Raw genomic sequence first — 16,329 nt, forward strand, 5'->3', positions numbered from 1 at the left:
GAGGGGGACAAAAAAGTCAAGTTGATTGTCAAAACTCACAAGGAGAGCTGGGTATGGTACAGGCCTGAACCCACCTACTTTGTAGTCTAAAACAAGAAAATTGCAACTTCAGGACCTGCCTGGGTTACAGAGGGAGTTCAAGGCTAGCTTGGGCAACTTAGTGAGACCCTGTTAATATTTTAAAAGGGAGTAAGAAGAAGGCTAGGGATTTAGTTCAGTAGTAAAGTGTTGACTAGTAAGCACTGAGGGACCCCAGATTCAGGACTTGGCAATACAAACAACACCCAATACCCCTCCCCCCACCCCCGCCCAAGCTAGAAGGCAAGGGGAACTAAAGAGAGGAAGGAAGGCAGGACAATTTACAGGGAGCGATGCTAGCCCTTCTAAGTCATTGGCTTTCCTGACCCCGGAGGCTCCTGCATAAAGTCAGCCTTGCTGCAGTAGAAGGCAGTGATGGCAGAGCTGCTAGAATCCTTCAAAGTGGAGAAATCCAGCAGAGAGAGAACTTGGTTAGAAAGGAGGCAGATCACGGGGCGGTGATGGCTCATGCTTTTAATCCAAGCACTCGGGAGGCAGAGGCCAGCCTGGTCTACTGAGAGTCCTAGGACAACCTCCAAAACTACTGAGAAACCCTGGTGTGTTTTTTTTTTTTTTTTTTTTTTTTTTTTTTTTTTGTGGGAAACAAGGGAGCCAAGGTGAAGGGAGCTTTGAATCTGACGTTAGGTTTGCATTTGATGCTGAATCTGCGAAGGACTGGGGCACCAGAAAAGCAGCCAAGGAAGAGTCTTGCTTTTGAGCCCTCTCTATTAGATGGAGAATTTGGGAGGCGAGGCTTCCAGCTTCTGCTCTCCAGCGCTGCATTTGCTACTGGCAAATCCATGCACATCCGGAAGCGGCTGAAACCGCCTACTGAGTGTGGACGGAGGGGCAAAGATCATGGTGGCTTCTTCCACATCTCAGAGATCTCTACCCTAGTCTACAACATCCCCAGTGAGGTGTTTTTGTTAAAGGGTGTTAAGCCAGATCCAACCACAAGGGGGCAGAAAAGCAACCCTTAAGGTCAGTATCCATGCAGCTTCCACCTACTCTCACCTGAGGCCAAGATGGGCGGTGCCTCACCTGGCTTTCACTTAGAGTTCCGTTAACCCCTTCCTGTCTAATCTGAAGTACGTCCCCCCCCCGCAGTCATTCTTAGCAGAACTGGGGGCCAATTTTGCCGGGAGATAGGGTATCAAGCCCCGGGGTGGGGAGATCAGGGAAGAGGTGAAGACAGGGTTTCCTGCAATTCAGACCCCTGTCCTATCTTAGCTGGGGCTTGGGGAGACTAGAGTTCCTCTGACTCAGATGGGTAGGTGACCTCTCATAACAGTGAAAGCCCTGCAGGTCTCAAGAGAGGCAAAGGAAGTGGTCACCTGCGTTGGAACTCCTGGGACAAGCTTTAGTGGAGGCTGCTCAAGCAACTTCAAAATCCAGACTTCCGCCTCTCTGCAGCCATCAATCTGTCAAGGGACTTCAGCTAGAGGGAGGGGAGAGAGGTAGCCCACGACTGAAGGAAAGATAATAGAGGGTGGGAGCCCGGAGGTAGGCAGTGAAAACCAGGTTGGAGAGCGGACCGGATTCGGCAGCTCTCAGGTGCTGGCTTTGCGCTGAACTGTAGTTCCTCCAGCTGCTGGCAGCCTTTCAGGGCTCAGATCAACCGAAGTTCCGGGATTGAGTTCCGGGCCTTAACGTGTTAAACTGTGGGAGTGGGGTCCGGAGTCCGTCCCTCCCTCCTTCGTGAATCAAATGTCACCACCGCCAAGTCCACCCAGGCTGGCACGCTAAGAGTTAAGTCTGCCCGCAATCTGCAAGACTGGGGGGGGGGATGGGGAAGATGGGGGAGCAAGGGGACGGGGCAAGCAGACAGCAGGGAGACAGAGCCAGGAACCCTCCCTAGGGACCTGGCCCCTGGGCCCCCAGCCCCAAAAGGGGCCCTGCCCTCCCCAGGGTCGCGCTCTCTTTCCCCGCCTTGCCGCCCCCCACCCCCGCCCTCCAGCTTTGTGTCCCCAGGAGGGTGGGCTGCAGGATTTCCAGCCAAGCCTTGGCTGCCTGCTCAGTTTTTCCAAACCCTCCAGCCGGAGAAGGCGGGAGCCCTGTCAGGATAAAAGTCCCTCCCCCCTGCCCCTGTCGGCCCCCTCGCCTAGCCTGGAGTTTCCTGCCCCCGCAGCTTTCCCAAACTCCTTTCCCTTTCCGACCCTGGCCCCAGCGCCCCCTAGCCCCACCTCTATTGGTTCCCAAGTTCCAAGTTCAGGTTGGAGGGGCCAGGTGGACTCCACAATCTTAGAGAGGCCTAGCTCTGCAGGCCGACCCTAAAACCTGCGGGGCGCCGGCCTGACTCCCAGCCTGAGCAGGTCCCATCCCAGGATTCGGCCTCTGGGCCACTAGGGAAGGTGGCTCTTGGGGTCTCCTGCTCCCGGAAGGAGGTGGTGCTGGGGACGTCGGCACAGCTAGGCGGTAAGGTCCGTGCGGCAGACGCCAGGCCCTAAGTCAGGCTTCGAGGAGGGGCAGTGTTCCCAGCGCTGGCAAGGCTCTGTCCAGAAAGTCTATTATATAATAATCACCATCTATCAGGAAGCCAGGCAGCTGGAGAGAGTGGGGAAGCCAGGATGCCCGGAACCGCGCTTCATCAGGACCCAGAAAGGTGTCTCCACCAAGATAGGCACAGCATGGGCACAGGCCAGCGGTCAGATGATGGGGGGTGAGCGTGTGTTCAGAGACTAGTGAGGGGTACTGGGCAATCTGGCTGCAGCCTCGAAAACCCCACCCTCATAACTCTGACGGGCAGTGCCCCGAGCCAATGATTGAAGCCACTGTGGGGCTTGAGGTTAACCCTTTCTTGGGTCCTTAGTTGCTTCAGAGTTTAGAGTCCCTTCCACAGAATTTCCCCTTAACGGCGCCCACCTCCTCGGGCTAGTGCACGCTGGAGAGGAGTGCCAGCACTATCTTGTGCATTCTGATCACTATGGAGACAGGAATCTCAGATAACAAGCAATCCTGGACGCCCTCTCCCCACTGTCCAAAAGTAAATTTTATTACAAGATGCGGTTGTGGGTAGTTTCCAGAAACAGCCTCGGGCAGCATTGGCACAGCGACGTGGCATTAGAAATAGGTATCTTCGTGCACTTATATCCATGCCGCACTTTTACTGGCCAAAGCCGACATGGACACTCACTGGCACACCTGTGACATCCGTCGTGATGCAGCGACACACGGAAGCACGGTGACTTCCCTAATTGGCCAGTAGGGGGAGCCGCTGGATTCCAGCAAAGGGCCGCCCGCTCCTCTTCCCGTCTCTGGTTCCAGGGTTCCACCCAGAACTCGTGGCTGCCCAAAGCTGGGCTCTGTACAGAGACCTGGAACTTACGTTGGGGAATGAGTCACAGCCACACCCAGGAGAGCGCTCCACATGGCTGCTTCACGGAACATACCAAACACTCTTGGATTGTATTATGTACTACATTAGAGACCCCTGCAACCCAGCCACCACTCCCCTTATACTGATTTCTGGGCCTATTATGAACAGGGCTTGTGCCAAAAGGGATCATAAGAAGGGCTGGACTTGGTGGTATATGCTTTCAGCACTTGGAGGCAGAGGCAGGTGAATCTCCCAGTTCCAGGCTAGCCACTGCTGTGTAGTGAGAACCTGTCTCAAGGCCAAAGTGGCTTGTCATTTATAGGTTGGAAGACTGATCCCGGTAAATAACTTTGAGGGTCCTGTTTGTGAGCTGGTTCTTTGCCTATGGACCCTAGAGAGAGAAGAAACCCAACTTCTCCCATCTATTCTAAGTAGAGGGAACACAGACATCATCAGCTCTGGGCTTAAGTTTTTTTTTTTTTCTCCTTTAAATGAAGATAGACCTACATAAAAAATAAAATATTTCTATTAAAAATGGGCATAGTCTCTGAGCATATGCTCCATTCCTTTAATCCCAGCACTTGGGAGGCAGAGGCAGGCAGATCTCTGAGTTCAAGGCCAGCTTGGCCCACAGAGTGAATTCCAGGACAGCCAGCGCTGCAGACACACTGTCCCAAAAACAGCCAACTAAACAAAAAACAACCCAAAACATGGCCAGCTGATAATGCACACAAAAGTGCTCTATAAGTCATGTGATCTCACATGGTTTATAGGATTATATTCACTCAACTTTCAGGGTTTTTGTTTTAGGTAGAATTTCATAATCTGCCCAGGTTTTGCTTAGGTTCCAGATATAGCTTAGGCTGAGGATGACCTTGAACTCCTGGCCCTCCTGCCTCTACCTCCATCATGCTGAGGCTCTTCATTCAGGGCTTATGCCCTGCCCCGTCCTCCTTCTGGACCTCCCAGATCTTGCCCAGGGCCTAGCTCCTGGCACCACTAACTTCCAGTCAATATTCACTGAAGCCCCTCTGTGAACCTGCCCAATATTGGGACTTAAGAGACTGGGAGTTGTTGATCTGGAATATTGTGCCAGCCAGAGGTGTAGACAGGAGAAACAAGACAAAACATGGATGGGGCCAGTACTGGTGGGTGAGATTCGAACAGAAGAAACAGCTTGCTGCTGGTGTCCTTCCTTTCTGAAGCAGTCAGCTTCTGTCTCTGGTTGATATTCATTCTAGGCGAAGGGGAATGGGATAGAAGGAAAGTGCCCTGGGATAAGAAGACGTGAATTCTAGTCCTGGGTTCACTACTTCCTAGTTGTGCAACTCTAAGTTGTACAAGCCTCAGTTTCCTCATCTGTGTAATGGGGTTATATTATAACACCTTTCCTGTAGGTTTGTGGTAACCATTGAGATAACATAGGATGTTCTTTTAGAAACTGCTTAGAATTTTTTCTTCTTCCATGTGTCTACTGTCCCATAGGAAGGTGCTCATGTTTGTGTGTGTGCTGTGAATGTACTTATGAAGCCTTTTGAGATTAGGGACAAAGGTTTCATTTCCTCAAACATTTTCTTAGCATCTAATTTGCACTGCTGAAGGTTTAATTGAAAAAATATTCAGTCTATGTCCTCAGGGGGAGGGGGGAGTGCTCTCAGTGCATAATGGATGTGGGTGGGTACAATAAAGAGGGAAACGTGTGTGTGTGTGTGCATTTGTGTGTGTGTGCGCGTGTGCGTGTGTGTGCGTGTGTGTGTGTGTCCAGGCAACTCCCACTCTTTCCAAGCCGTGCAGATAGGAGGGTAGGTTTGTCAGACCTCTTCGTAACCTCGGGTGTTGTGGGTACTTCTCCCTAGTCTTCAGGAACGGGAGGGGGGGGGGAGGAGAGGTGACTTGGAAGGCCCCTTCCCTGCCCAGGGCAAACTGCCTCCTGCTAGCCGGTCGGGCGCCTTACCGAGTCAGACCACTGGGAGGCTGGGGGAGCCGGGTTGGGCGAGGAGTCGAGCGAGATGGGGGAGCTCTTATTTTGACAGGGGCCTCTCCCGGCTCTGGTATGAAGGCAGAAGGAGGCAGCCAGAGAGCCCTGATGCTTATTCAGGCTGGGGAGAGGAGCCGAGTGGAGGGGCGAGCGAGGCTCCGGCAGTGCAGGGGAGCCCGGGGAGGCGGCGGCGCGCGGCGGAGCCAGTGGCCGGACATGCCCCGCATCCGGGGCCGCTGCAGCACCGCCGCCGCCCGGAGCCAGCCGGCCGGACGCCCGCACGCCTGGGTCCCCTGGCGCCGCGCCGCCCTGGGGCTGCGACCTGGACCCTCAGCATTCGACCAACAATAAGCGCCTAGACAGCCCCCTCCCCGCCCCGCGCCCGCCGTCCCCGCGGGCCTCGGGGAAAGTGAAAGGAGGAGGCGAAGGAAGGAAGGAAGGAAGGAAGGGAGGAGGAGGAGCAGGAGCGGCAGCAACCGGAGCCGTGAGGTTTGGGCCGAGACCCTAGCCCGGAGCCCCGGCCGGGCGGTGCGCTAGCTCTCCCGCCGCTGCCGGCGCCCATGATCATGCCCGGTGGTTGGGAGGCAGGAACCCAGGCAACCAGCGCCTCCCGGATACCTGCTCACGGGCCAGGCTGGTATTGAGATCAAGGCGTCCAGGACCAAAAGATCACCGCCTGCTCGCCTTCTCCGTGTCTCCACTGTCCTGCTGGAGGATCCCAGTCCACCCACCGACCCTGACCTGGTTATGGCGTCCAGCTCCGGCCTGGCGTGAGGACCCCCAACCAGTGCGAGGTGAGGGTCGGGTTGGGGCAGAGGGCTAAAGTCATGTCAGGCCACCAGGAGCGCGCCAAGCGAGATCCAGTTTAAATTGGGGAGGGGAAGCTCAGCCTGATTGTCTCCTTCGTTCTAGCACGCACCCTGGGACTGTTTAGGAAGCGGAGGATTCCTCCTGGGTCATTAGAGGATATTCTTAGTTCCTCGACCAGGCTGGCAGCCTTGGAGCACCGGGAGAAGGGTTTAGGGGCAGCCAGGGGACCCTACTACCTTAGCTCAGAGAACAAGGCCGGCCTTGGGCCAGCTGGAGCAAGGAACTCTGCCCTGGGGGCTTCTGGGAGATGTAGTCCCCCCCTCTTGGGCTCACTAACTCTGTGGGTCCCAGCACCTCTGCGTTACTCCTTTGACTCGTGGAGCCTCCTGCGGGAAGAAGGTTGGGACAAGAGTGAGAGCTGGGGTCATCCTCTGCCCCCAGGCACTGCCTCTGAGCCGTGGGAGCCTCCCCTGCCTAGGATTCTGAGTGGTGTGGGCTTGGCTGGGGGTAGGGCGGTCACACAGTTCCTTGGAGGTTTCCTTGTACTGCCCAGGGATGGTGACTCCTTCCTGGATCCGAAGGAGCTCCTGGGAGGCGGGAGGGGAGATTTGAGGAAGAGAAGTAAGACTTAGGCCTCCTGCATGGCTAGAGTATGGTCCTATATGAAGGCTGCTGGAATTTGGTTTTCGGGAACAGGGGATCCGGCCTTCCTTTTTCTCTCTTGGAGGCAGAGAAATAGAACATTCCTCAAAGTTTGGGAGTCAAGAGTGTATCTCTCTGGAGCAATGAAGCAAGGATTAGCTTCTGTCTGTCTGTCCAGCTTCCTTCCTTCCGGGTTTTTCTGACACCCCCCTTCCTCCCTCCTTCTTTCTGTCTGCTGCTGGGGGTATATGTTCATGTCCTGTCTGGGGGACTTCTGCTCTAGGAGAAAGTAGTGTTGTGTGGGCACTCAATGTGTGTGAGCCCTGGAAGGGGGGAATCTGCGCCCCCCATCTTTTGCCCCACCTCCCTCCCACTGAACGGCTTGGTGTTGTGTGTTCCCTGGGAATGTTGCCTGTCTTGTATCTGCTACACCACCACCAGTGCCAATACTTCCACTGCCTACTCCCCATCTCCTCAGCCTCTGCAGGGGACAGTCACTTCCTTGGGGCAGAGTTCCTTGCTGCTCCCCAGCGTGGGCTTGCCTGTCTTCTCTGGTCCAGAGCATGATTTCATGGCTCCAGGGCAGAGCATGCTCAGTCAGCTCTCAGGCCCCACAGTTGGAAGCCTCAGGACAGGGTGAAGGTGGTGGAAGGTAGAAAGCAGGGAGGGAAGCCAGACTCTGCTACCAGGAAGGAAAATACTGTTTCCCTCAGGTGGTCCACCTACCTGGCTTTGAGGACTGGGGTTCTGGCTGCCTCCCTGCAGGGGTTTCTTTGCTAAGCCCTTTTGCTCTTTCTTGGGATTCTGGTGGAGAACCCCTGAAGAGGCTGCTGGCTCCCAGAAATCTGGAGTTAGAGCATCAGTACTTGTTCAAAGTTCACATAGCACCTATGCTTGTTTAGCAAGTTCCCAGTACCTAGATTATGTTGAAGCCTTAGGCTGGAATGGGGTAGGGGGTTCAATCAACTTCAATAACCATGCAGGGCACTGGCCAGCGACCTAGTGGGTGGCAGGGTGGCACTGGCAGCTCAGCTAAAATGCCTGGCACCTGCTTGAGAGGAAAAGACATGTGGTACATAGGGGGCTGGTCGCCTTTGGGGGATGTGGCTGGGATGGTACTCGAGAGTTCTGGAGTGCTGTGGGAGTGGAAGCATCAGGTTGCCAACAGCAGAAGCTCTGGCCTAAGTGGAGGGAGTCAACAGTCACCCTGCATCCTCATCCAGGGAACCTTAGATAAGCTGCTGAGGGCACCCTCACCCCGCCTCTGGTGCTGCCTCAGGCTGAAGTTGTGTCCCAGCACCCTGGGGCAGCTCTAGGGAGCCAGAGTGTCTGTGTCCAGTCTTCCTGGGATCAAAGGAAGCCCAGGTGGGGGTGGGGGTGGGGGACCGATATAGCCCTGATGCCTTGTTTACTTTCCTTGAGTGTCTCATTGGTGATAGTGAGGTACCTGAAGAACCTGGGCACCCAAGGATGACAGGGAAATGGCATCCCTTGCTTCCTTGTACCAAAGCCCTGGGCACTGCTTGGGTGCTGACCTGGTTTGGGGAGGGGATAGAGGGGGATGGCACCGTGGGAAAGTGGGCAGCCGTGGGAGCAAAGCGGTACAGGCTGGGTGCCCCAGGCAGGGAGCCTTTGCCAGGCCCGCTCTCCCTGGGGTGGGGCTGGCTGTTCCAGGGACTGGCTCAACCTGTTGAACGCCTGGCTGCTGTAGCTTGGCATCTGTGCCCCTGCTTGCCAGCCCCAACAGCTGCGCACCCATAGCCACACTGCCCCCAGGGATCTGAAGAGAGGCACAGATTCGTCCAAGGAGCTTGGTAGCAGCTCCTTCCAGGGCTGGGCATTTCTTCCAGGGATTACTAAATTTCCCCAAGTCTGGACTTCTGAGTTCCAGATCTGGGACTGTAGGGCCGGGTGGCCAGGGCCAGGAGCTGAGGGGACAGGTGAAAAAGGCCATAGCCCTGAAGCTTTAGAACTGTTTGCTGCATGTCACTTGGATGGGTGGCCCTGAAGGCAGCCTGGAATTTCCTCTGCTGGGTGCCAGGGCTGGGGCCAAAACCCCACCCCCAGCCTGGCCTGACCTTCTCCCTCCCCCCTCCCCCCCCTTTCCCTGAAAGTTGGGGGAGGGACAGTGAGGACATTCTGGCTACCAGGGAGAGGTGACTTCCTGGGTGTGGGGGTACTCCTGGGAAACTGAGGCAGTTTCTCATGAAGACTCCTAGGGAGGAGATGTTCCCTGGGTGTGGGGGCAGTTGTCCCCTGCTGTCTCTTTACCCTTACTGTTCTGGAGGGAAGGGGGGATCACCTTGTTCTGTGGGTAGGTAAGAGGTGTGGAGGCCTTTTATTTGCAATCCTGAAGGGTAGTGGAGGCTCCCTTTGGGTCCCCACTTTTCTTGTCAGTGGCAAAAGCCAATAGAGGCCTTTCCTTTGCCCTCTGTCCAGCAGGCAGGGCCCTCTCCTCTTGGTTCTAGGCCAGCTGCTGCTCCTAACTTGGTAGCCCTTTATGGGTCCCCTTACCCACTGGCTGAACCACCTCTGTCTGGTTCTTTACTCCTTGGGCCCCCGCAGCTCCAAGTTGGCCTATGTTCTCCTCCCCCTCCCTCCCCAGCTTCAGGAATGGCCCTGAATCCAGCATTTCCAGCATTTCGAAACTGGGGTTGTTTTGAAATCCTGAGTGCTTCTCTGCCTGCCACCCCTCTGACTCCTCTCCCTGTCTCCTGACTGGCAACTGTCTCCTAATTTGACTTTACGCTGTACATTGCTTGAGGTAGTCCATTTGAGTTTGTGTGCTTGCCCATGAACACAAATTGTATTACTTTGTATGCCGTGGCTCTGCTGTCCTGGAGTGGGTGTGTCTGTCAGTAGTTCTGTGTGACTGGCTGATGTCAGGCTGTTTCCTGAGCTCTCTCTGAATATGCCACTCTTACCTGGGTCTTAAGGAAAGTTTGGGCTATTTTTAGGAGGTCTCTTGAGAGTATATCTGCCTGTCTCTCACTTGTATGTGTTTGGAGGTGTGTCTCTGATGTGGGCTTACATTTTGCATCTGTTCTGCCACCTCCTCCACCCTGGGAACATGTCTGGGGGGTGTAGTCAGTCACAGGTCTCCTGCAGCTCCCTGGGACGTGGAGTCCTCTGCCCTTTGATAGGGGAGGTTTCCTGGAGTGAGGCCCAAGCTTCTGGCAGCTTTGAGGCCTTGGAGAGAGAGTGGAGTGGAGAGAAGCTGGGATAAACTGTTGCCAGGGGCTCTGGCCTTGTATACTCAGCAGTACCAGGCAGCCTTATGTCCTGAGGGTGTAGTGATGGCTTGTGAAGGGGGCCTAGTGTCTGAGGAAACAGGCCCCTTCTGCCTCTAGGGTCACCTCCTTCACTGGAGACCAGGAACAATCAGTCACAATTTACCTGGGAGTTTGGTGGTGAGTATCAGGTTCAGAAAACTTGACTTCTCCATTTACAGTTGCTTATCAAAACAAGCCCCAAATTTAATCCCTAGCTGGGCGGTACTGGTGCACACCTTTAATCCCAGCACTCTGCAACTCTGCAGGGGGCAGAGACAGGCTGATCTCTGTGAGTTCAAGGCTAGCCTGGTCTACAAGAGCAAGTTACAGGATAGGATCCAAAGACATACACAGAGAAACCCTGTTTTGAACACCCCCCTCCCCCCAAAAAACAACAACAACAACAACAAAAAAAAAACCCAAACCAAAAGCCATTTTTTTTTTTTTTAAATTCCAAGCAAAAAGCAGAGAGGCCTGTAATCCAGGCATTTGGGGTGGACCATTGCAGCCTTGGTCCAGGGAAGTTCTTACTGCTGTCTAGCTTCATTCCCTCCTACTAATGGTAAGGTTCTACAGGAGGAGAGATTCGGAATGTGGTTTTTGTTTTTTGTTTGTTTGTTTCTTCTGACTAGAGCCTGAGTGTTGATAGCATGAGAGCATATTTATATGGGGATACATGGTCACTGAGAAGTTATGATTCCTCAATAGGACTCAGTTTCCCATCTTAGAATCTCAGGCTGGTTTTCTGGAAGTACGTGCAGATGTCAGTGTGGAGGAGAACGGGCAGGGGTTGTTTATATGGTTGAAGGGCCTATGGGGACAGCATCGGAGGCAGGCATAGGATAGCCATTCGCTGTCCTTTCCAGTGGCTTCTGATCCCCAGTGCAGTGGGAGGAAGGGGAGGAAGCGAGGAGTAGAGGCCCACGTTGGTACAGTGTTCAGGGACCCAGCAGGGGGAGGGCCTTGGCAAGGCATTTTTGGTTTGTTTCTCACTCTTTGTCTCTGAGACATGCATCACTTCAGACACCTTAGGGAGTCTAGGAAAGCCACCTAGATGGTGCAGGGCAGTGGTGCAGATGGAACCATGTGGAGACAGCCCCCTTCTGGAGGGCACATTGTGCAGTCTGCCCTCTCTGTGGCTGGAAGCTGGGTGCAGCCAGAGGTCCCCTTCTAACAGCCCCATTTGAGCCAAGGAGCAATGCAGGCTGCAGAGGGTTAAGTCTGGTTGGCAGGGACACCCCCCCACCCCAGTACTGCAAGAGAGAGAGGGAGGAGGGGTGGTTAGCAGCTTGCTCTAGTTGGCGTCTCTCCCAGAATTCTTCGGAAAAGAACTCCCCTTTGACCCCCAGTACAAACTGAGCCCAGCCACCAGCCTCCCTCCCATTCTGGGAGCTTCACCCAGTGCCTACTACTAAACTGCTTAACCTTCCTTACCCCAGGCCCTGGTACTTAGATCAGGTCCCTAGGACTCAAGGGACCATGGTTGTAGCCAAGGAGACCACATAGGTACACAGGAACCTAAGCCCTTTCCCCTGCCACACGTTTACCTGGGGGTGACTGTTCTGGAAGCTGGGATCCTTTAGCCTCATCCACCCCTCCCCCCAGGTCTTAAGGCCAGGTCGTGGGAGTCCTCCACCCCTCCCTCTTTCTGTGGGGCCAAGCTCTCAGGGAACTAACTCCGAGGTCTTCCAGTGCCTTCTTCCTGCTTCCAGGACAGGGAGGGGGGAGTGGTGTGGTAGGGCAGCTGGGTCAGCCCTGGCTCCTGGCCAGTCCACAGCAAAGGGGGGGTGGGGGGGTGTTTGAGCAACTCTGAGACTTCCTGGAGCTGTAGGTTGTCTGTAAATTGTGTGTGTTTATGGTGGGGAGGGGTGGGGTTGGGGTTCTGGGAGGGTCAGGGCATAGGTTACTGGACAGGGACTTTTAGCTATGACCATCTCTCCACAGGGAGCCCCCATCCCAGACCACACCCCTGAGCCTGAACCTGACACACATTACTCAGAGGTGAGCTGGTCCATGTGCGTGAGCTCTTCTTCTGTGGCTTCCCCATCCCTGTCTGCAGTGGCATCGCCCTTGCTTAGCCTCCTGCTTGGCTTTTTCTCTTGAGCTACCTCCTCCTGGCTTTCTGCCCCGACTTCATGCATTCCCCTCTGTCTCTGGGTGGGTAAATAGCCTTCAACTTAGAATACTGGGGTGAGGGGTGTGTTGGACAGGGAAGGGTTAAGCTGGGTGCCAGGGAAAGTCCTCAGCCTTTTCTAAGTCCCTTTTCCTGGTTGGAGGTGGGAGACTTGACTGTCCAGTTAAAGGTAGATGTTCTAGTCCTCCCAATTACTTGTTCCTGCTCCTTGGCTTTCTTTGGCTTCTACTTGTTGAGTCAAATCCAGGGTGGCCACTGGCCACCACCATAGTGTGGTTTCTGCTGCCCTGGCTCCATAGGCACACACACACACACACACACACACACACACACACACACACACACAAGAGAGAGAGAGAGAGAGAGAGAGAGAGAGAGAGAGAGAGAGAGAGAGGAGAGAGAGAGCTCCTCTCCTCCTTCCCCTCCCTCCTTACTTAGTGACAACTCTTCTGAATTCACAACACTCTTGTGAGCTCCTGTCTGACTAGAGAAAGCCTGGGAAGGGAAGGAGGGACAGCCAGGGGGAAGTGCCTCTTTTTCCTGGACTTTCCTCTTGAGGGAGAATGTCTAGTTCCTTCACCTAATCTCCTCCCCCCCCCCCCACTTTCGCTGCTGGAGGCCAGTATCGTTAGGGCAGGGTAGTGACCCTGCTTCCAGCTTGAGCAGTGAAAGAAGTGGAAAGGACGGGCACAGGTGGGTTGGGAGGGGGGCTTGGACTTCAGTCTTCTCTGGAAAGTCCCACTTGACCTTTGCCTCCCACCTGGGGCTTGGAGGGGGCAGGACTTCTCTTAACCTTGGGCAGGAGCTTGTGCTAGAGCCTTGGAAGCCTGCTTTGAGACCTTGCTAACTTTGTTAGGGTCCTGGATAGGTGAGGAGGTAAGGGATGGGGGTGGGTGGGGCTGGGGAGGTGTGAGAGCTTTGCTCTCTTGAGAGCTTAGGCCTGGCTCAGCAGGGCACCTGTGCAGAGGCCACAGGGTTCAGGGTTCTCTTTGATCTCTTACCCAGGCATGAACTGTGGCCTTTAGTGCAGGATCTAGTACCCATCAGACCTAGGGGGGGGGGTTAGAGGGTGCATGGGATGAAGGCCAGGCCTGAGTGGGCCTTCAGCTGACTCCATGCAGCATCTACACAGGGCCATGGCTAAGAACCCGATTACTGGAGTGTTGAGCTTCCAATTCTGGTCTTGTAATGGTAATTTATGTATCTTGGGCTTTCTAAACCAGGCATGGGAATTCCAATAACTAAGAGGGAGAGGCAAGAGGATCTCTCCAAGGTCATTCTTTAAGTTTGAGGCCATTCTGAGTTACAGAGTGATAACCAGTTTCAAACAGACAAACAGATCAGCAAATTCCAAACACCCCAAGAATATAAAAGTAAAGTATTTTTCAAGGCTGGCTATGGTGGTAGGAAGAGCCACTATTTAGTAGCTGAGGAGGATCTCCCCATCCTCAGAAGTTCAAGGTCAGCCTAAGCAACTAAGACCTTATCTCCAAAAACTAAGAAGCCTGGTGGTGGGATTTGTGCACGCCTTTAATCCCATCACTAGGGAGGCAGAGGCAGGCAGATCTCTGGTCTACACAGTGAGTTCCAGGACAGGCTCCAATGCTACAAGAGAAACCTTGTTTTGAGAAAACAAGGAAAAAAAAAAGAAGGCTAAACTAGGGATGCAGTTCAGTTAATAGAATGCTTGTTCTGAGTTCAACCCAGGGCGACATAAACTGGATGAAAACCAGGTGTGGAGGTACAAACCTATAACCCTGGCACTTTGCAGGTAGAAGCAGGAAGGTCATGAGTTCAAGGCCATTCTTAGCTGCATAGTAAATTGTTTTGTGTCCTGGAATTCCTCTGTAGACCAGGCTGGCCACAGATTTCTAGAGATCCACCTGCGTCTGCCTCCTGAGTAAGTGCTAGGGTTAAAGGTGTGCACACCTACTGCCCAGTTTATTTTTGTATTTTGAGGCAGGATCTTACTTTGTAGATCAGGCTGGCCTTGAACAGAGCTCTGCTTGCCTCTGTTTTGGCCTCCATACCTGGCAATACTCACCTTGTTGCCTCAGTTTCCCCACTGTTGGTGCTGGCTAATGCTGTAATTGCAAGTTTTGTAGTTGCCCTTAGACCTGGAAAAAGACTTGGGTTCTGAGGACCCCCCTCCAAACACACACATTTCTGGGCCCAGCCCTCCTCCCTCCCCCAAGCTGTTTGTTTGCATTAGTTTTGGAGCCCCTCCCATTGTCCCCAGCAGCTCTGTTCTTTCATAGGGCCGAAGGAGATTCTCTGTCCTTAAATGGCTTCAATGGCCTCCTTCTCTTTCCTGGGCTAGAAGTCAGGGACCTTCCTTAGGGAGAAATATGGTAGTGTGGAGTTGTGAAGTGATTGACAGTGGTTAGGCTGGTCTCTGGGCTTGGGGTTCCTTCCTGAACATTTTCCCAATGTGGAGGGGCCCTGCCTGGAGATGAGGTAAGCGTGGCCAGCACCTCACAGAGAGGCAAGGAAGGAAGCTAGCCAGCATCCCTGACATCCAGGGGGATACCCCTGAAATCTTTGCCTGATGTCAGCAGGAGGGAATATGAGTGCCTGTGGGTTAGGGCTGGGATGGTAGGGGGTGGAGCTTGGGAACCTCTGGGTGAGGAGCCTGGAGTGGATGGCTGAGCTAGATTACCCACAGAAGAAAGGATCTCTGCCTTGCCGACAGGTGGTTAGGATCTCCTGGGGATTACAAAATGGGAGTCTTACAGGGCTCCCAGTCTGTCTAGCAGCTGCTCTCTGTGGCCTTGGAACTAAGAGGGATGGTCTAGAGCCCCCATGATGTACTGCCCACCTTCTGGGACTGAGGACTTCCCCTGCTCCGTGGGCTTTGGAGGTGAGGATTTATCTTGCCTGTACCATCGTGCTTAGCTCTTGAATTGTGGTGTCCTGTGCCCAGCCTCTGGGTCTGCTCCTTGGGCAGGCTGGGGCTATTTTTGGGATCAGGCTGGGGCTCTGGGGCTGGTTTCAGATGTTCCAATGTGAACAGGAGAAAATGGGAACAGATGGCTGGAGGGTTCTGATCAGCGGGTCCTGCTGGGAACAGGATTATTTTTAGGACCTTGTTAACCCTTTGTGGGCTTGTGAGGCCCCCCCTGAGAGGTATAGCCCTTTCTGGTTGAGAAGAGAACAGGGCTTCCTCCTTGGGTCCTCCTGTCCTGTAGAACTACTTGTCCACTGTGCTTTCTCTCTAAGACCCTCTCTACTCTTTACAGAGAACCATGGCAAGAGAGTAACTCATGCTTCCTCCCAGCTCAACACAGACTGGAGGGGGTGCAGATCACTAGAAGGGCTTCACTTACCTCCTGAGTAAGACTGGAAGCTGAGAGAGCTATGGATAACTGCTCTCTACACCCATTCTCTTGGTTAGAGAAAGTTGGAGAACTCAGGGATGCTCAGGGACCATGTTGGAAGAGGGCAAAGAAAAGTCATGTCTCTGTGCACCACTAAAATGATGCCCATGGGCCTTGCTTGCTTGGATACTCATAGGGTACATATCTAGACGGTGCCTTATTACAAATATACCTTCATGGCATGCCACATTCTTGGGTACTATGTTAGCAAAGAGAGATTGCCCAAGGAACTTTGTTGAGGGCTAATGCGTCATAGACATTTTTAGGTGATTTCTGCTAAGACCTCACTTTGTAATTTTGCCTGTGAGTCAACTGAGGCTCAAAGGGATGAAGAGATGGCCAGTGTTCTACAGTTTAGAAGTGGCATGATTGATTGGCATGCTATCCGTCCAACTACAGATAGCAAGCAGACTCTCATTCTGTTGTTGCCCCATGCCTGCCAGGGTCCCCACCCTGGTCAAGGCTGCAGTGGGCATCCTACCTTCTCAGAGGGAAGGTTTGTGGGATGGGTATATAGGAAAGGAGGCCTTGGGACAGGACACCCTGCCTGTCACTGCTCTCACAGTCCTGTAAGCCCTTCTTGCCTGAGGGTGCCAGGACTGACACTAGAAACCCAGTTTGGCCTTCCTGTCTGGCCTGCAGGAGGATCACAGGCACACATCCTGTCATGTCACCCCCCCCCCCACTAGCCCTGGCCCAGAAGCCCCTGCTTCCTGGAGGGT

General features: G+C 54.0%; 1 protein-coding gene across 3 annotated transcripts in view; it reads left to right on the forward strand.

The window, feature by feature from the left end:
- The first annotated feature begins 5,296 nt into the window (after positions 1 to 5,296).
- Bcl9l (BCL9 like) overlaps positions 5,297 to 16,329 on the forward strand; it is a 28,073-nt gene continuing 17,040 nt past the window's right edge. For 2 of the 3 annotated variants that reach the window (XM_051197253.1, XM_051197255.1), the window contains exon 1: positions 5,297 to 6,166. The gene's annotated coding sequence lies outside the window, so the exon portion shown is untranslated. Of the gene's footprint in view, positions 6,167 to 12,040; positions 12,098 to 16,329 lie in introns of all 3 variants that reach the window. The other variant, XM_051197252.1, reaches the window with a different exon arrangement.

The sequence above is a fragment of the Phodopus roborovskii genome, unplaced genomic scaffold (assembly GCF_943737965.1).
Source record: "Phodopus roborovskii unplaced genomic scaffold, PHOROB, whole genome shotgun sequence".
NCBI classification, from domain to species: domain Eukaryota; kingdom Metazoa; phylum Chordata; class Mammalia; order Rodentia; family Cricetidae; genus Phodopus; species Phodopus roborovskii.